The 21,392-nt window shown below is 41.8% G+C and overlaps 1 protein-coding gene across 1 annotated transcript in view; it reads right to left on the reverse strand.

Moving 5' to 3' along the window:
* Positions 1–12,831, reverse strand: part of ccser1 (coiled-coil serine-rich protein 1) — a 1,189,706-nt gene extending 1,176,875 nt beyond the window's left edge. Inside the window, exon 1 of the mRNA XM_078570902.1 lies at positions 12,684–12,831. The gene's annotated coding sequence lies outside the window, so the exon portion shown is untranslated. The remainder of the gene's footprint in view (positions 1–12,683) is intronic.
* Between the last annotated feature and the right edge of the window lie 8,561 nt (positions 12,832–21,392).

Here is a 21,392-nt window from a genome sequence, read left to right on the forward strand (position 1 = left end):
CCACTAACGGGAGCAGAATATTACACCCATTGGAATTTGTAATAGGAAAACTCAACAGGAAATGTGTGGGGAACAAGATTTTTCTTCTGATAGTCCATATTCTGTAACAAACTGAACATGGCCTCGCCCCCTCCTGTACATGTGTTGCTGTTTTTCTCTCTTTCTTTCCTGTTTAACTCATCATTTTGCATTTCTCTGCAGCATCCTTCTGTTCAAATTTCTCCATGGCCTCCTCTCCCCCAAACTCCACAGCCCCCTTCAGCTTTAGAACCTTCCGAGATTTCTGCACTCTTCAACTCTGGCCTCTTGCGCATCCCTAATTTCCCGTTGCTCCAGCATAGGTGACCATGCCTTTAGCTGTTAAGGCTCCAGGCTGTGGGATTCCAACACTAAACCTCTCTACTTCTCTATCTCCTCCTTTAAGATGATCTTTAAAATCTACTTCTTCGACTTTTGGTCACTTGTCCTAATGCAGTACTTCCTTCAGTGGCTCTGTGTCAAATTTTCTTTGCTAGCATCCTGTGCAGTGCCTTGTGACACTTTATTATGTTAAAGATGCTATATAAATGTAAGTAGTTGTTATCTGTTCTTGCTTCTTTTTGGATGCATGTGATAGGGTGGTATGGGGTGACTGCATGTTGCACTTAGAATGGAGATAGGTAATAGGGATAATGTGGTTCTCAGAAAGTAGATAGAAAGCAAGCTGCTATTACGTGCTTTCCCTAGTACCCCTCAATCCTCTATCTCATCACCTTCCAATTACCCTTTCCCCTTCCTCCTTACCCTCACTGCCTCTACTTAGTTAAACTACCTGTTGACCCCTTTCATCTCCTCTGCCCCAGTCATCTCAAATCTTCACCTCCCCAATCACTGCCCCACCCAAGTGGAGGTGGTGAGGGGGTCTACCCTTTCCCTTCTCTCCATCTCATTACCTGTTTTCCTCAGAAAAGCTATATTTGCTTTTAAAAGTGCAACTTTTCAAAACAAATAAAAATATCCAATTAGATTGTATGCCATCTCTCTGTCCCTAATTTGACCATTCCTCTTCCTCCAAGTACCATGCCCTAACAGGGCATTGGCACCCATGGACTTCCATTGGTTTGGTCCACAATTATGCTTGGCAAAGTACTGCACTGGTTTGCTGTTGCCTTCTGCGGTCTGGTGACCAGGAAGCTCTCCTGCTCTTATCTCCTGCCATCAGTTGCGCTAGAAGGATTCACAGACTGATAATCAATCTGTTTGGAATTTGGCTATGAGAAATGTTAATTTATCGAGGAAAAACTATAGTGAAGAACAGACTGGCCAGACTGTACAGAACCATGAGTTTACGTTGGCACTGACCATTAGAAATATGGACCTAGAAATTAATAATGCAAAAAGCTGACATAAGAAATGTGACAAAAGGTATATACATCTCTACAGAGAGGTGGATAGAGAGCCACCAATAGCATAAAACAGCTGAATTGTCTACTAAAATTTGTATACCTGCTAAAAAGCTAATAGTCTGTGTGATTTAGTTAAAAAGGTATTTGACAACCCACATTTTCTTGGACTATTATTAGCTCATTTTAAATATTAAAAAAATACAATTGTTGGTAGCCTCCATAACAGCCAATATGTTTTCAATTAGAGCAGTGGCGGAGGGTATTTTATTTTCAAATCACTCAGTGCTGTGCAGAACACTGCTTCACACAGATACAGCAGCGGAGATGCAATAAACCCAGGATGGTAATAAGTAAAATTTATTCCTGCAACAAATAGCTAATGTGTTTTTTGAAATATGAGCAATTCATCAATAATATGCAAGCCATCACTCACCCTTGCTCAAATGCATTCTCTATCAGACACAGCCCATTCACTTGTTGCAACGCGCAGACTCAGCTCATTGTTCCAAAAGGCTGGGGATCCCTAAAGCATAGGTTTTCATACAGAGGTCTCAATATACAATCTGTGCAGAGATCCCAAAGCATCACCAAGTCCACCCAACTTTTTTTTTTAAAAATGGCTTACGAGTCAATTGGTTCTGGTTGCGGCATTTTATTCAAAAACTGCTTTTTCCAATGCCAGCATTCACTTAATTCGGGTAGCCGCCACTAAATTGGAGTCTTATCAGGAGGTCCGAGTGACTGTCAATATTTACAAGGAGTTCGGTCCCCCCATGCAGAAAGGCTTTAAAAAACAAAATCACTGTTGTAAAATATGTAACTAATGGTGCCCAAACAATAGACATAAAGTCAAAAGTTCTCACACTTCAACCTAACTACAAGTCCTTAGCTTAAAACTTCTCATTCACTAACCAGAGGCCATCACAATGATTGGTAGTGATGACGGTGGGTTGGAAGGGGCAGAAGTATCACATTGGTGGAGTAGGGAGGAGTGCTAACAGAGGCTAAGGCAGTGCAGAGCAACCTTGACTTTGAACTGTTTGCCAAGCAATAGCTGAACCGAGAGTGTGGTCTAATGACTATACTGAATGGACGACGTGGAAATATTTTCCACTTCTTAGCAATGACCTTCCTGGCCTTGACTGCATAAAAAAAATAAAGCACATGGCCATGGCTACTGGTTTATAACTAACCTAGAAACATGGGATAGGATGATGGAATTTGATTCATAAAACACAAGTGAAAATCCCAGAACCTCTTGTAATAAACAGAATCCCACTTATTCAAACCAACCAACAGTTCCAATTAGAAAATCAGACAGAATATGATCCACTGAATGGTTATAAATCCCAGAAATAAATTAAGTGAAACTGAAATTTGACTTATTAGGGCAACTTAAACCAATGGTCCGTCCGGTATGACCGATGCAGTTGGTAAAGCGGAGTTATTTTTTAAAATCCCAGAGGGAAACTTTAGACAACTTCCATAACCTATAAGTGTTATGTTTGAGATGCGACTCAAAATTCAAGAATCAGACCACTAGCTCGAGGTTTTACATAGGTTAAAACATATATACACATGGCTACAAAATACTACTATCATAACTTTTAACAAATTCCCAAACTAATCTCCATTAAGGCAGCAGCCTTATACAGACTTAACCAAACACCAGGCAAAGCATTTTTACCGTACGAATTCAAAATGGGGTTCCTTTCACTTTGGTCCCTTGCAGACACAGTGGTAGACTTACAGGCTTTGATCTTACATTGCCTCTGCTCTGCACACACAAAACTGTTGTCTTGTTATACCTACCAGTGCCCATCGAATATCAATTCTCATTGTATCAACAATCTGTGAACCAAACCTCTAACAATAAAACCCCTTTCATTGTACCAATTTTATTAGTAATATAAGCATATTGCTTGGTAGCTGCTAGATAGGTGTCCGTTTTCACCCTACTTCTTGAATGCTCTATTCAAAAAATTCAAATACACGCTATCTCTCTTACATATCAAAACTAGTACACATCAAAGCACCCAGACTAGCTGGCTTTAATCCAATTAAGAAACACCCACAGGCGAAACCTCTGTTTTAAAAGAAAAATATTTTCCAATAATATCATATACATTAGCAGCTTCTTGACAGGTCCTTCTCACAGTCAGCAAAGACAGAGTCGCTGTTTGATATCCATGCCATAGAGTCATTACTGAATTGTGGAGGACATTTGTACCATCAGGCCAACACTGGGCACTCGATAAAAATTGGTCTACATATAAACTTTAAAATCAAACACATTTCGTTACCAAACCCATTTCATTATCATCTACAAGCAACTTAATCTGCAAGAAAAAAGTTGCCCCTGTTTCAAGGCTATTTATAAGCTGGTGCATTTTTTAAATAGAATATATTTACTGGTGGAGTCTCTGAACCAGTCAACGCCTATGCAAATCTAACTGAGGCGGGGTTGATATTTAATGGAAAGGTGTGTGTGCAAGCATCAAGGTACAACTTTTAAATGCAAAGTGTTGGATTCCAATCCCATCTCCTAACTTCACAAGAGTTTCAGGGACCTCAGATGCTGGATTTCTTGATTTACATCATTTTAAATAGGCACAACAAGTAGAATGTCAGAAAAACCAAGCTCAGGCTCACAAGACAGCGAACAGTATTGAAAGCACAAAGCCAGGAGAGTCTTTTCAAGTTCAACCAGTAGAACAAGGAGGCAGGGTGTGGCTGGAAAAAGGAAACTTTAGTACTGATGTCAGGAAATTCTTCAGAGAAATGTTAGGAATGGGTTTCTATGCAAGATAATGGAGGCAACAGCAACAAAGAAAGATCTTTGGTGCATTCGAAGGCCTTTCCACTTTTATGCTGGTTCTAGGCTCCCAGTTGAGAATAGGAACCTCCATGCCTTCTGCTACAAGTTGGAAATAAGTCACTGCAGTGATGCTACATAATACAAAGATTCACTAGGGACCGACGTCATGGTAATCAGTTCCCTTAATCTGACAGAATCTTGGTGGACCAATCCCATTGGCTGCGGCACCTCAGCTCCTTTGCACTCTGGTGTTTAAGCTGGAGGCAGAACTAGACATCTGCCTTCAACTTCTGCACCTTGGCACTGTAGAGCTCCACTCTGTGCATCTGCCTCCAAAAGTATTTCTCAGATGTATAAACAGCTTAAGAAACAGTGGCTTAAGGGCTGGGATTATAAGTTTTTTTTTCCTTGATGCATAAAATGGGACAAATGCATTCCATTACAATGTACAGCTTTGGCTTCTATTTTTCATTTCGTTCATGCTTACAAAAATGCTCAAATATGTTTATCTTTGACAAGTGAAATTAAAAGATCTTTTTCAGTTAACACCAACTCATCAAGCTATAAAAGAGCAAATAAATACCTGACTTGTTGCCCATAAAGCCTTCTATCCATCTCTATCCCCACTGCTCAGACACACATGAAATGAAGAAGAAAAGAAATCCATCACATAATTACAATCATCTTCCTCGTGGCTTGTCAATCTTTCTGGGATAATATTTTAATTCACAAGAGGTGAAGAAAAAAAACATCAACTACACCTAAAATGAGTTTCCAGTGCTTTTTTTTGTTGCCATTTTAATTTGCCAGATTACACTATTCTTCTGCGATTCCGCATCTTCTTCAGTCCTCAGCTTTCTTGCTTCCATCACCAAACGCATCGCTTTACTCAAACCATAAATATGCCTTCTCAGCTCTATCTTTTACATGAGCCGCCTGAAATTTTGCAGAAACTTTCTCTGGAGTTGAAACAAGATAGTAGAATCCAATCACAGAGCATATCATAGTTGGTATTTGAAAGCAATGGTCATGTTTCATGCTCTTCTTTTGATACTCCTCCTCCTTCAGGTACCATACCCTAAGAGGGCATTGGCAACCATGGATTTCCATTGAATTGGCCCATGATTATGCTTGGTAAAGTCCTGCAGTAGTTTTCTGTTCCCTTCTGCAGTTTGGCTGATCAGGAAACTCTCCCACTCTCACTGCCTACCATTGGGAATATTGGTAGGATTTACAGACTGATAATCAACCTACTTGGCTATGTTATGAATGCGCCTTCTGTAGACATCAAGTCCGGAAGTGGGACTTGAACTGGAGCTTATGGCCTAGACATAGGGACATTACCTCTGCGCCACAAGACCTCCCTAATGATGCTCCCCACTCATATTTAAACTCCTGCAATGACTTTCTGCTGCAGTCCCCCAAAGTGAGCCCGCAGATTACCCTCCCAATTCCATAACTCATGATAAAAGCAAAATACTGCGGATGCTGGAAATCTGAAACAAAAACAGAAAATGCCGGAAAAACTCAGCAGGCCTGACAGCATCTGTGGAGAGAAAAACAAAAGAGTTAACGTTTCGAGTCCATATGACTCTTCTTCAGAGCTGAATTTTTCCAGCATTTTCTGTTTTTGTTCCATAACTCATGATATGCATTCCATGCTGTTTCCACCGTTGGCACCTCCTTTGCCCCAATAGGCCAGGAAATGTCATGCTCTACAGCAATCATCCCAGCTTTTCCTCCTGATAATCTGTTCCAAACCAGTCAGACACTGTGTTTAGGTTACAAGTGAAAATTACACAGCAGGAACTTCTCCAGCTCATAGATAGTTCCAGGTAACCAATCTTCTGTGGAAGTAGAGAGGCGGAGACTTTCAAATCGAGTCTTGCATAAAGATTGGAACTTCCAATATTGGACTTCCAATAATGCACCAATAGTCCAAGTTAAATAATTTGCTCGCATGTACATGTTGAGGTTATCTGGTCCTCTCAGTATTTTGAGGGTCTACATTATGTGTCTTACCAACCTTTCCTTCCCAGTGAAAACAAGTTCAACTCTGGGAGTTCCTATCTACAATTTGGTGTTCCAATCTGAGAATCATCACTGAATAACTCTCCTCTGAACCATTGCCAATGTCTCAAATCCTTTTAGAAAGTAGGGTGCTCACATATTCCCACATGGTAGCTAGAGAACTTAAATTCGGTTAATTAAATAAATCCGCACTAAAAACCTAGCGTCAGTAATGGTGACCGTGAAACTATCTGGGTCACTAACGTGAGCCAAGGAAGGAAATCTGCCGTCCTTACCCGATCTGAGCTATATATGATTCTGGACCAACAGCAATGCAACTGACTTCTAACTGTGCTCTGAAATAGCTGAGCAGGTCATTCAATTGCACCTTCTCAAGTGCAAATCAGGGATGGGCAATAAATGCTGGCCTTGCCAGCAACCCCCACATCCTGTGAATGAACAGAAAAAAATTACAATGTTCCAAATATGGCCTTACCAGCAACGTACTGAAGCCTAAAATAAGTTATTTTGACTTAGTCAATGGATTTGAAATGCACCCAGATCCTTCTCCAGCCTGGTTGGTAACAACAACTTGTATTAATACAGCACCTTTAACTGAGTAAAACCCCCCGAGGTGCCTTAACAGGAGCATGATCAGAGACAAACTGACTCCGAGCAAAGGAAGGAGAAACCAGGGCAGGTGGCCAAATGCTTACTCAAGGGAATAGATTCTAAAGGAGCATCTGGAGAGAGAGAGAGAGAGAGAGAGAGAGAGAGAGATTTCTGGAGCTGAGGGCCTGGATGGCTTAAGGTATGGTCACCAGTGAAGGAAGTGGGAGTACACAATAGGACAGAGTTTGAGGTACAAGGAGCTCTCAGAGGGTCGAGATAATGAAGGGATTTGAACCCAATGATGAGAATGTTAAAAAAAAGAAAGTCTTTCATGGAATGGAAATCAATGTTCAGCAGGGAGCACAGGTGAGTGGGACTTGATGCTCATTGTGATACAGGCCAAGTTTTGGATGAGCTGATGAGCATGGAAAGAGGAAGGCTGACCAGGAGAAGAGCGGAGTAGTCAAGTCCAGAGAGAAAAAAAGCATAGATGCGAGATGAGGGATTCAGTGACAGATGAGCTAAGGTGGGGCAGAGATATTAAGGAGGTGGAAGCGGGTGGTCTTTGTGATAGTAACAGCTGGATACATTCAATGAATGCTCAACAACCACATCCAAATCCTCATTATTGTCTGCCTTTGCTAATGATTATTCTGCCATCACATACACCTTTTTTAATGCCCAGTGTACATTACCTTAAAATCTATCAGCCATCATCGAGCTCGTTTGCCTAATTGATATAGATCCCTTTAAATTCAATCTGTCTCCCTTATTCTGGTAATCGAGTCATGTAGCTAGTATCTTCAGTTAAGTTTATAATCCAATATGCACTTTACTCCACAGGACTCTCAAATAGTGTGAGGAATCTGCACTGTACACTAGAAAATATTTCATAACTGTCAACTGTCCAGCAATGAAGGATAACATACTTCACAAAACATGTTGGGAACAATTGTTCTTTTTAAACCAATTGTAGTTTACATCAGAGATTCTATTACTTCTTTGTACCTCAGGTTTTAAAATATGTATAACAAGGGCACAGAATATTAGAATTCAAACTAAGCTAATGATTGAAAGTAAATCCAGAAGAAAAATGTTATTGCAGAATTGTAGGAATTCAGAATGCACGGAAAGCCATAGATACAGAATCAAAGTGTAGGCATAGAAATAAAACTGATATAGAGGAGCCTAAAAGGTCAGAGGTACCAAAACAAAATGGCAAACCAAGATCCATCAACCAACCGTCACAGTCCTGTTCTTCTATAATGAGTAATAAAAGAGTCAGTGATTCAAGCGGAGTGACTTGGCTTTCCTGGGGCTATTTTTCATATTGTTTTGTCAGTGATTCATGCAACACTGTATACAAATAAGGCACACTGGAACACCCCCATCTGCAAGTTCCCCTCCAAGCCACACAACATCCTGACTTGGGAATATATTGTTGTTCCTTCTTTGCCCCTGGGTCAAAGTCCTGGAACTCCCTCCCAAAAAGGTCTATGGGATCAACTTCACTACTTAAACTACAGCAGTTGAAGGCAGCAGCTCACTACCATTTTCTCAAGGTCAGTTATGGATGGGCAATAATGTTGGCATTGGTGGGTACACTTACATTCCATGAATGAATAAAAAAAAGCAAAGTGAAGAGAATCAATGTTGAAAGAATGGATATCTGGGAATGGGAAACAAGCAATTTAGCATTATCATAACTAGATTCTGCAATAAATACTTAACATGGAATGTAGATATATCCATATATCACATCACGTATGTATTTGGGTTCCAACTGCCCAATAGATAACTGGTTGGTGTTTACAAATGTTAGGTAGGGCAAAAGCAGTTCCACAATTCCAAGACAACCAATTCCAGACAAACTCAACATTACTTTCAATAATGGGAGGTGGCCAACAATCGATAGGGGAAGTAATTGAAAAAAACTAGCTCCATGTATTGCACATTCACCTCAATCTACCTGATCAATACCCATGTGAAGCCAATACTGACACCAGTGAGTGTTCTTAAACCAACACTAAATGCTTTTGTGATGTTTTAAAAAAAGACTGAAGTGTAGAAAGCGAGAGTCTGTTGGGATTGTCTGTGCAATTGTCAAAACCAGGGCAATCTCTGCTCAAATCTGCACCGTGGTGGTTTGAGCCCTTGGGGTGTGTCTGTGCCTCCCCATGACCTTAGTCCTGAGAATATTGAACCAGTTTCGGTGACTAAATGACAAACAAAAAGGTCCTTTTAATCCATAGGAAGGGTGGGGGGCGGGGGGGCGAGATCTCCGTTCTGCCGCTGCCAATGGGGTTGTCTAGCACGGGTGTGGCGCGTCTCGGTCTAATTCCAGGGCACTGTCACATAATACTGAGCTTGCCGGGAGCAATACCCTGTGTGTGTGTGTGTATAGATATATATATTATAGAGAGAGAGAGAGAGACTGCAACAGCAACACACACAAAAAGCACCGCATCCCTGTGTCTGCAGACTGCATTCGGAACCCATTCAGCATCAGGCTGCAGACACAGTCATCGTTTTATGACTAATGTGTTTTGGCTGGCGGAGGAGCCGGGTTTCAAAAAGAGCACACAGCAAATAAATTAATTAAACTGCAGAAATGAATGATTTCCCATTCTCCGGAAACCAAACAAACAGTCGATACACGGAATTCAGCAGCTGATTGCTCGCAGGGAACTGCAGTGTCCCGGTGGAGGACAGGCCGGAGCCCTCTGCCCATTCATTCTGATCCTTAGGAATATATAAAACCCCTTCCTTGCCACCGATTGTGTCCATTGCCTGGGATGTTGGCACAGTCACTCCCTGCCGGTCTTAAAGGCACACACACACACACACACACTTGCCACCTAGGCACTTCTGCCACGCTTTTTGAAAAATAACGAGGATTGGCATCGCTCCCTGGAACCGTTTTTCAAATGGGACATGTCTAGTGGCATTCAGCATTGCCCAGATCTATGGGAATGGCGAAACGCACTCCAGCGTGGTTGCACTGCTTTGGGAAGGGGAAATGGTGCAAACGGAGATATGCTCTGCTAACTCATCCAAGGTCCAAGGGACCGAAGCAGCTTTATCTCCAAACACTTCCAGTTCAAAATAAATTAGGTGCAGAAATACCAGCGCTTACTTCACTGTCAAAGAGGTTTGGCTCATTTCAAAAAAAAAACTTCACCCTTCCTTATTATGAATATATATCATCATCATCATCATTCTTGGATTTTAAAAATGTGGAAACATCGCCAAGATAGAGCCGGGGAGGGGGGGTATCACGCACCGCCTCTGCTAATATCTAGAAGACACTGCCTGAAAAGGATGGCAAAAAAAAAAGCTTTCAAAAAGGTAATTGGATAAACACTTGAAGAGGAAAATGTGCAGGGCTATGGGGAAAAGGGCGAGGGAGCGGAACGCTCTTTCAAAGAGCTGGCACAGGTACGACGGACCGAATGGCCTTCTTCGGTGTTGTAATGGTCCCACTGAAAGCAAGGATCAGAAACTCTGATTTTGTGAACTTTCTGAATTTAGGACTGTCGAGCAGTTTCCAGTTGATAGCTGGGAGCTTTTGCCTGACAGTAACCTCATTCTCAAGATGTGTTTCAAATTGTCAGTCTTTTTGTTCTATTAAAACCAGGGAGTATAAGAGACGGTCTCCCCTCCCTTCCCCTTCCCCTCCAGTTGCAACAGAATGTGACGGATCATCCTTGAACTTCCGAAACTCAGGATAATACAAGCAGCGATGTCTCTTGAAAGACGTTTTCCAATCTACCTATTAACGTCAAATCACATTAGCTGATACAACACGATTAGTCACAACTGCGTCAACCCATCAGCTTTAATCTCACTGAAAAATGTCCCGAGTTCACAATATTATGCAGGATGAAAGCGTGATTTACAAATCAAAAGAAACTTTTACCAGCACACCACCATAATCTGGGAAAGAGAAAATGATCCCATGTGCGTTCCCGCCATAGATGCTGGGGAAACCGCTGCTATGCGGTTCTCGCTTTTACTGTTTTGTTCAGTGCCTGCAATAATTTTCCCCTCTCAATACATTCAATTGAATGGTCGGTAAACAAACTCAGGGAATTCAGAGCAAACTCCTTGGAAACACCATTCTATATCGCCCGCCTCCTCAATGCTGAAGGACAGAGACAGCCCTGCCTTCCCATAGAAGGGTTTCACGAGTGTTATACTAATCGTTGATCCCGAATGACATACCAACCAAGGTGTTCTATATGGAAAACGCAAAATATTGTCACCAACAATGAGGCATGTTGTTTATGTCCCTGGTCAAGGGGCATAATCATAATCTTCAGGCAATCCATTAGTTCCAGACAGTTAACCTCATCAATGACAAAATGGGATGTCAGGATTGTGCAGCGAGCACTCATACCCAGTGAAAGCAATATGGACTACTGGAAAAATCACAGTATTGGGTTCCCCTAATGCCCAACACACCTCTCAGCAACGCGGAGCAGAGCAGCAGTAACACCCGAGCACAGTGCAGTGGGCCCAATATGTCTTTGGACATGAAAGGTTTCATGACATCAGGAATTTAGCTAAAGAACTGAAATTGTGTGCGAGTTCCACTTTATCTAGACTAAGATAGGCGAACAATGGGAATGGAAACTGTTACACTTTGCCTACGGCAGTAGTGATCACTTGACACATACAAGTACATCAATATGGTCACTGGACTCAACATAAACAGTCCTCTTCATAACTGACTGTTGCAACTTTCTAAATATGTTATTAAATATTGCCTATTTTGCAATGCCACAGCTACAATATTTATGCTTCCGGTGTGGAAAGTCGTATAACGGATAATGAAATAAATACAAATAAATTACATTTCTCGGCGTCCTAGAACGAGGACAAGTTGCAGTTGTTGGGAACTTAGTTGCGGGAATGTTAAGTTCTTCACCCTTAAAGGAGCTGCAACTTTAGCAGGTCAGCGCCCAGTGTCACCAAACTCTCTACATTTAAAGAATCAATAAAAATACCGCTCAGTTAAGGAAACAACATCTGTTCAGGTACTGTACTGTTCCAGGAGCATTCAAGCGACTGTTGATCTAGAAGATGAAATGCTATAGCCGTAAAAATACATTGAAAGCAGCAACTGTTCAGTGTCCACTCTTGACAAAAGGCTGAAAAACACACTAGGTGGAAGTGGCGAGAATTTGACTTCTACGTATTAATAGTCAACGTGTGCCGAACTTGCATGAGCAACAGCAAAAAAAAAATTAAATACATAGTATCTGATGTTGACATTTGAATACATTTGGATGTGGGACAGTCCCTGAACAAGGTGCATATAAAAAAAAAACCCTACCTCCAGAATTCCAAATGTAACACTGCATGATAAAGAAAAACATATGTTATCTGCCTCCCTGTGGTTGCGGAGTAAGTAACAAAGGGGAAGCAGATCTGTTGCGAAATGAATATTATATACATAAAATTAATTACAATACAATTCATCCCACCTTCAGTGTGTGTGGGGTATGCAGCTCCGCGCTTGCGCTCTGCTCCCAGACGGGACCCAATGTGGATACATGTCTTATTGTGGAGTCAGTGATACAATTTTATTCTCATTATTTAACGTTAACAGCCCATGACCAACCCGCCCCTCGGAAGTCTGCACCTCAGCAAAGTCCCGCTCCTTATTCTCTTTTGAAGGAGGTGGCATTTTTTTTTTCTCCCAGGAAGTAGCAGCAATGGGGCCTGTCAGTGTGTTACAGATAAACACTCAGATCCAGTCTCTGCGCCACCTGACACTTTCTGGATAAACGTACGCAGCAAGCAAGGGAAAGGAGAGAGAGAGAAACAAACATGTTGAGGATTGCTCCTGTTACCTGCGTTGTCAGCTTAAGCCCACTGGCTGATGTCCGCCTCTGTGCTCGAGTAGAAGGTTGTATCCATTAGAACCAAAGCCGGGAGTGGGAAGTGTATTTTTAAATGGACGGATTTAAAGGTGAATGCCCAGTTCTTTGTACCTCACTGAGTGGCTGCAGCCTCCGCCTCCTCCTCTTCCGTGTATATTCAATCACTGACGTGCACAACGTAGCCCGAGCGCACAGCGCTTCTCCCGGGTCCTAGAGCAATCTAATCAAAAAGTACACTTACCTGAGGCACACACAGACAGACATGGATACACACACACACACAGATGGATACACAAACACACAAGGATACACACACACAGATAGATACACTACACACACATAGATACACACAGATTGATGCATTACACACACACACAGATACACCACACACACACACAGATACGCACACACAGATAGATACACACACAGATAAATAAACACACACAGATATCACAGACACACTTACACCAACACACAAAGAAAGACACAGATACACATACAGAGATACACACAAACAAACAGACAAATAAATACACACAGGCAGATGCACACAAAGAGCACACTCATAAACAGGATAGACACACACAAACATAGGAGTGTAAGAATATAGGACTGAGGAGCAGGAATAGGTCATTCAGCCCTTGGAGCCTGTCCGCCATTCAATATCATGGCTGATCTGGTTGTGGTCCCAAATCCACTTTGCCGTCTGCCCCCCGCCATTACCCTTGTCTCCCTTGTCTATCAAGAATCTACCTAACTCAGTCTTGAATAAATGCGATGACCCAGCCCCCACTGCTTTCTGGGCAAGAGAATCCAGAGAGGCAAACACAGATGGACATAAAGCCTCGCACAGACACAACATTTTTTTTAAAATCATGCCTTTAATGTAATGAAGCATTCCAAGGGGCTTCATAGGAGCATTATAAAACAAAGTATGCCAAGTGGCCAAATAAGGAGATATTAGGTTAGATGATCAAAAGCTTGGTCAAAGAGGTAGGCTTAGGAAGTGTCTTAAAGGAGGAAAGCGAGATGGAGAGGGGAGGGAATTCCAGAGCTCAGGCTTAGGCAACTGACACAAAAAAAATCAGACTCACATAGACATGCACAGACACACAAACATACATAGACCAATGGAGATATGCACAAACACACAAAGACGCATGCATACATACAAACATACAGGAACTGACATACAGATACAGGCACATATAAATCAACACAAGCTCACATACGCACAAACAAGCACACACACACACACACACACACAGGGAGGAATTTAATCCAGGCGATGATGATCTCACCTGCCAGCTGGAGAGCTAGCGAGAGCTCCTCGTTGCTCCCTTTGGGGAAGCTTGCCAAATTAAGGGCCAATCAGGCAGTTAAGTGGTCAGCAGTGAGCCTTCCCCAGAATCAAAGATCCCAGGGTGAAAATCTGGCCTCCCAAGAGCTGACAGCCAATCAGAGGCTGGCAGCTATCCATTGCAAGCAGTGCCAGTGGAAGCGGTGCCAACTGCCAGCAATGTACCCACCAAAGGCCCAGGATCAGTGAGGGTCCCAGGCCACAGGTGAGTGAGGATGCGCTGGGGTTCATAGGGTGGGATAGAGGGAAGTGGGGTAGCAGCAAGGGAAGGGCCGCTCAGCGGCCGCTCTCCTTTCTGACATCAGGTCCCTCAATCAGGCACTGAGAGCCTAACAACAAGGACCCCCTCACACCCCCACCCTCTCCCCAGCATCACACAAGCATGGTTTTTGCCTTTTAGACTGCCTGCATGGAGATCCTGTCACCCACCACTGGTTAAATGCCAGCATTAATTGCCCACTTAAGGGCCTAGATTGGTATTGTGGCAGGAAGGCTGTCAATGAGCCTTGCCAACCCAGACTTAATCAGGGCACCCTGCTACCTGATTAAATTCCCCCCAACACCAAACTCACCACAGGGGAGGGCATTAAAGTCTGCCCAGACACACCAAGGTACTGAGGAAGCAATAACTCCATTATCATTGCACCTTGCAATGACCAGGAGACTAGATTACAAGCTAAATAAAGTTTGGTCTTTTATTGTCTGACAATTCCTATTTTACAGAGCGCTGGTAAAACACCACCTGCTTGTCCTATTGAGACCATTGCTTGCATGGCTATTTGAAGCCGAGAGAGAAAAATCTGATTCCTCCTACTTCCATTAATGAACCAGACAGGCTTGTCAGCAATCATTAACAGTGCCTTGGACCATTGCAGACTGCCCTGGTATCAGGTACCAAAATTCTAATGCCTGGCATTTCATCTTGGAGTCACTTCAGCCTTGAAGACACTGTTTTCTCCTTGCTAATGGTGGGCAGTCATTATCAAAATACAACAAAGACCAAATTGCCTTTTGCCCTTCTTTGTGGGGTCCTAAGATACTGGGGTCACACTAAATTTGAAAAGCACCGGCACTCTCATTTACTGATATGGCTCCACAATGGGAAGAAATGCCATTGTCATTTTCCAAATCCCTTCTTAGGCTCTGTAGCATCACAAACCCACATCAGACAGAATTCACCATCATAGACTATTGGCTAACCTCGTGAACAGGATGGTGAACAAAGCATTAGTCCAACAACACAATATCATCTGTAAAAAGACACAATGGAATATTTTCAGAAATACTTTGCATCACTTTTGACATAAACTAACATGTCAGACATAATGGGTGGCAGAGGACAACCTTGTCTCAGTCTGATTTTGAAAAAGGTGGGTTCAATATGTCTCTTGACTTGAGTCCAGGAGTTTTGAGTGCACATTCATGATTAATGTCCGAGGTTTGGCGATGTGTTTCCAGAGTTTGAAGCTTATTTATGATTGCTGCTGAGACATTAGGCCAAATACCTTCTGAAAATTGATGAAAGCAATGTGGGTGGCTGACCCCTGATTCATGCTATATCAAATAAAGCTACAACCTGTCCTGAGCATTCCTCACTAGAGCTTGATCCAGTCTGTTACTTCCTGACTACTATAATTTATGATTATTCAATAACTCCATTATTGTTGTATCATGTAACAGCCATATGGGAGGAGATGCATTAGATGGACCTTGGCCATTATTCATCAAATAATTCCTATGATACCTCTTAAGATAACTCTTAAGGAAGCTCCTCCTGTCACAGCACAGTTCATGCACAGCAACAAAAAGATCCACCATAAAAGCTTGAATGGAGTTAAAAGAACACCCTAAGTTTTAAAATGGTGCAACCAAAATCTTATTAGCATAATTTTTAAAGTTTTGATGAAAACAATAATCAAGTCAAGTTATGTTCTGTGTAACAGCCTCTCTGCCCACAGTGAAATTTCAAGTATTCACTGAACTTCCCCTTAAACGTTTTCAAGTCTATTCTGGGTTTAATTGGAATATCAGATTTGATTGGCCAATAGCTGTAAAGAATGTGCTGTGCTTTTCCTTCTCTCTTTGGATATACATGTTCCCTGTCATGCCTGAGTGATAAAATGATGCATGTTCCTGGTTGAGCGCTGAAGGTGGGCAAACTTACAGTGAAGAAATTCCATGTTTTTTCATACATATTCAATGCGCCCTCAAAGTCAGAGAAGTATAATTTTCCGCACAAGGGCATTATATCAATTATCATATATAAATCAATGATTTATTTTTAAATAGTTGGGGTAACGTTTCCAGGAGGTGCATTGGGTAGCATCTTGCCTCTGAGCCAGAAACTCCAGATTCAAGTCCCACCCCAGGACTTGATGGCCAAAGGAAGGTGCATTCATAATGCGGCCAAACAGGTTAAGCCTTCCAACGTATGCCAATGGCAGGTGGTATGTGTGGGACAGATTTCGGATAAGCCATGTGAAGGAAAGAACTTTGGAGCCTCCACCATCACTATCCATAGCTCCAGACTGCAACATGCATGTAAAATAGCATGTTGCCACAGCAACTCTGACTGCTCGAGTGACCTGTAACACACCACCAACTTAAGCTTGAGTTTTCACAATTTTTATGTTGGTTCGCCTGATTTCACCCAGCTTGCACTGCTAAAACTAACACAACCTGGCAGAAACCCTATCCCTCAGAGTTTTACGACCATATTTCAGCTAGTTCTTACACCCTCCAACGTATTTCTGAATGAAAGTCGCTTGTATTTTTGAATCCATTGCACATCTGCACCAGATTGTTGGCTTAGAAATTAAGTCAATGGTCAAGCTGGTCATGAATGCGTAGCAGGGGTTTTGTTAATCTATCTACAGTGAACGTTACTCCATATGGATTTACAAATATTCATTTCAATTGACAGGCATGAGCACACATTCATAAACATCAAGCTAGTTTAGATGTCAGTAGACATTTTTTTCCCCACAGAGTGTATGGAACAAGTTGCTGGTTCATTCAGTGAGTATGGATTCGCTCAAAGGGGAGCTGAACGATTACCCTGAGTTTGGCCACCATCATTATGTAAAGAAAGTTGATGAGCTGTTAGGGATGTGTTTCCCAGGCACTGTGATCTCCTCAAAATTGTTTGATCATCTTCCAGATTCAGTGAAGAATTCCCAGAGCTTTTATCCCTTTAATTCAGTCTAGTTTATTTTCACTCTGTGTTGTTTGCCTCTTCCGGGAAATTGCATGGTTAGCTGACGATGGTGTTTTCATTATGTAGTGGATTATGTGTTAATCAATCTTCCACCTGTAGTTCCCTTAAGACACTAGCCTGGTCATAATATTTACTGATAAAAGTTCAGTTGTAGCACTTTTCACAACATCAAATTGTCCTAAAGTACTTTACAACGAATGAAGTATTTTTGCAGTGTAGTCACTGTTATAATGCAGGAAGTCAATTTTGTGCATAGCCATTATATTTAAAATATCACGTCTATGAGGAAGCTGTCTTGGTAATTTGAATTTAGAATTGTGATAAATCTATTAGACAGCGTATTATGCTACTCTTACACTTTGAGGAATTGAACATAATGATTACGCATACTCATGTGGAGTTGAGGCCACAATCAGGTCAGCCATGGTTTTATTGAATGTCACAGGCTCGAGGGACCGAATGGCCTGCTCCTGCTCCTAATCGGTATGTTTGTATGTATTCTTTCTATACTTCAGCAGTCGGATTGGCACTTCACACTCTTTTCATTATTTCTTTTAACGCCTAACACTTTGCTATAAAATTGTCAATAATGCAGAGACACTTGCTGAGTCACATCTCAAATATACTACACAATAGTAATCGTTGTAAAGCAAAACTTGTATTTACATAACACCTTTGAGCTTTCAAGGCATCCCAATGCACTTTACAACCAATGAAGTACTTTTAAGTGTAGTCATTGTTATAATGCAGGAAGGCAATTTTTCATAGCAATGAAATAAATGACCCTATTTTAGGTTCTGATTGAGGGGCTGTCATGAAATATTGATTAGTTGGGTGAAGTATAGACAGTAGGTAGAATTCGTATATAATTAGAACATTATACCTCAGAAATGAATAAATGGTTACCTTTGTTAAACAAGGCAAACAGGTCTTACCCAGAAGCCTTTGTGTAAACATAGGGATAACTTTGAATCTGACACACCAAGTGGAACTTTTCCAAACCCTTTTATATAAACATCCTGATACAGGCTATTACAAAAGATCACATAGGACACAGATACCACAGCACAGGAGTATCCCAGGAAAAATAGGATAGTTAAGCTCTATCTATCCCACATTTTAAATTACTTATTTTTTTAAGTTGAGAAATGTTAAAAAATTTTTTTATTCATTCATGGGATGTACACGTCGCTGGCTAGGGCAGCATTTATTGCCCATCCCTAATTGCCCTTGTTCAGAGGGCTTTTAAGAGTCAACCACATTGCTGTGGGTCTGGAGTCACATGTAGGCCAGGCCAGGTAAGGATGGCAGATTTCCTTCCCTAAAGGACAGTCGTGAACCAGATGGGTTTTTATGACAATCAACAATGGTTTCATGGTCATCACTGGACGTTTAATTCCAGATTTTTATTGAATTCAAATTTTACCATCTGCCATGGGGGGATTCAAAAATCAGGTCCCCAGAGCATTATCCTGGGTCTCTGGAATACTAGCCCAGTGACAACACCACTATGCCACCACCTCTAGATGGTAATGAAAGCTTACTTAAATCATTATCAATGAATTTAAAATCATTAATCCCCTTAATTGGAATATTGCTCATCACTCTTACAAGATTCAACTTTTGCAGAACTGAAAAAAAGAGAAAGGCTTTGACTTTTTGATGACCTCATTATGGACAAAGGAATCTTAAGCTAACCGTGCAGTAAAGTTTAAAGTTTAAAGCCCTTTTTATAAAATACAAATTATGAAAATAAGAAACAAGTAAAAATCATTATAGGCATTGACACTGGAAGATATTACAGTTATTGACCAGATAAATGCTCATAATGTTCATCTAATATGGCATAATATAATTCACAACAATTAAATATTCATCAATAATTGCTATGTTATAGCCTTACAAAAGTTGGGGGGGGCGGGGTTTACACAAAGAGGTAACACTCACAGCTGTTAAGGATGATGTAATTCAATTCAATAGGCTATAAGATAGAAGCCTCTTATCAGTTAAGACAGAGGTGTTGAGCAGAAACCTTTAGGTCAATGCTTTTCAGGCTGTTGAACAGCTGGACATTTTAAAGTGAGTTGCAGCTCAGAAGTGTGTAGCTCATCAGATAGCTAAAACACTTGGGAATTTAAGGTAACACTTTGCTTTAAATATTTGATGGATACTCAAAGACATCTTAGTCTGTAGCATAGTAAGAGTCTTTTTTAATGCCGGATTCTATGTCAGAACTGAAATAATGTTTTCCATCTTTTTATAATTTTTAAATGGTGATGTCCGTATCCACTTAAAGTGCATTGCAAGTTATGGTTCTTCAATAAATTTGTAAATAACTTAGTAAAGTGTAATATCTCATGTAGTATTCTGTATGCAACTTTTAAGAACCCCCACTCTTGTAAACTCCAAAGTGGGACGGTACAATTTTTTTTGAAGAGAGACCCCCCCCCCACCACCACGCCCCCCGGACCTTCATAATATCCGGGTAATTGTAACCAAGCTGATAATTATTAAAAAGGCTATTTGGAAGAAGGTAATATCTCTTGATGATTATCTTCCTTTTGGAGAGGTGCATTGGGGGAGGTAGTTCACTTGCTTAGACCCAAAACAAGTGTCTGCAGTAAGTGGCTATTTTAAACTCAAGTGAAGGTGCTTGTTAAGGGAGTGCTCCTGATCTGGGATGCCTCCAAAAAGGGGTTAGCGTTATAATCCACTTCAGGGTACATGGTGTCCAGGATACTGGGAAAACTTAGTCTCTACAAATAGTACCATGGGATCTTTTACAACCACTTGAGAGGGCAGCCAGGAACTTAGTTTAAGATCTCCTCTGAAAAACAGCATGTCTGACATTGCAGCGCTCTTTCAGGACTGAACCAGAAGTGCTAGCCTGAGACATAATCCAGGGCACGGTGACTTTGGCAGTCTCTGGAGTGGGACTGGAACCTAGAACCATCTATTAAAGCTCCCTATATGGTCATGTCCTGAATTTACCTACAACATCAAGGGAAGGTATGAATCATAAACCAATTGGTTCTCCAAGACAAGAAAAAGAAAGCCATCTGATTCCGATGCAAGAGCACCACCAATTAACCATGTCTGATAATGATAACTACTTTCCATAATAACTATTTCTGCTGTTATTACAAATGACTACTCTATTCCAGAGGACTTGCAGCAAACTGTGTAACAAATATATAATAGGATATATTAAATCTGGTTCCGCTTACACAGTGGATCAATAATATGTCATAGCTGAATATTAAGGCATGGATTCACTATTAAAGCCCCTACATAGAGACATCCTGAATTCATCGTGGCATTACTGGGAGGCACCAAGAAAAGACCCATTAGTTCTCCATGGTAAGAGAGAAAACCATAGGCAGAATTTCCTGGTCGGCGTGCGGGGGCAGGACCCTGCATCATTTAGATTTTCAGTTCGGCTGCGCGCCCGCTGAACTGTCAAAGGCCTATTAGGGATGTCTGTCCAACCTTACAGTTGGCGGGAAAGCTGGGAGCCCAGGCGGGCTTCCAAAAAAACATGGGGCAGGATGTTCCCTCCATCGAGGGCAAAGTTGAAGTGTGGGCGCGTGGAGGCACACCTCAGATCAGCACCCCCAATCGGGGGTGCACTGTCATTTTACGTGGGCGGGCCAATTAAGGCCCGCCAAGCGTGATTTCCGCACGGAAGTGCTATGTGCTCCCTGTGCGGGCGAAGGGCAATCCCTAAACCTGAGAGTGCGCTCTTTCACGACTGCGCACGAAAGAGCGCACTCATCTCCCTGAGGCTATGTGCTGCCTCAGGGAGATCGCCTCTACTGTCAAAAATATTAAAAATAGAAAAGTAAAATTCCCTGACATGTTCCTTCATGTGACACTGTCACATGAGTTGGGACATGTCCATAATTTAAAAAAAACTTTAAATTTTTAAAATCCTACATGAAACCTCATCCCGCCCATGGATGAGGTTTCATGCTTTTTCTAATTCCCGCCAGGGCTCCCGGCCTGCCCGCCAACCTTAAGGTTGGGCGGGCAGGTCCTTTAATTAGTTTAATGACTCTGCCAATAGCCTCAATTGGCCATTGACAGGTCGGTGGGCGCACAG

Source organism: Cetorhinus maximus, chromosome 1 (assembly GCF_964194155.1).
Source record: "Cetorhinus maximus chromosome 1, sCetMax3.hap1.1, whole genome shotgun sequence".
Classification (NCBI taxonomy): domain Eukaryota; kingdom Metazoa; phylum Chordata; class Chondrichthyes; order Lamniformes; family Cetorhinidae; genus Cetorhinus; species Cetorhinus maximus.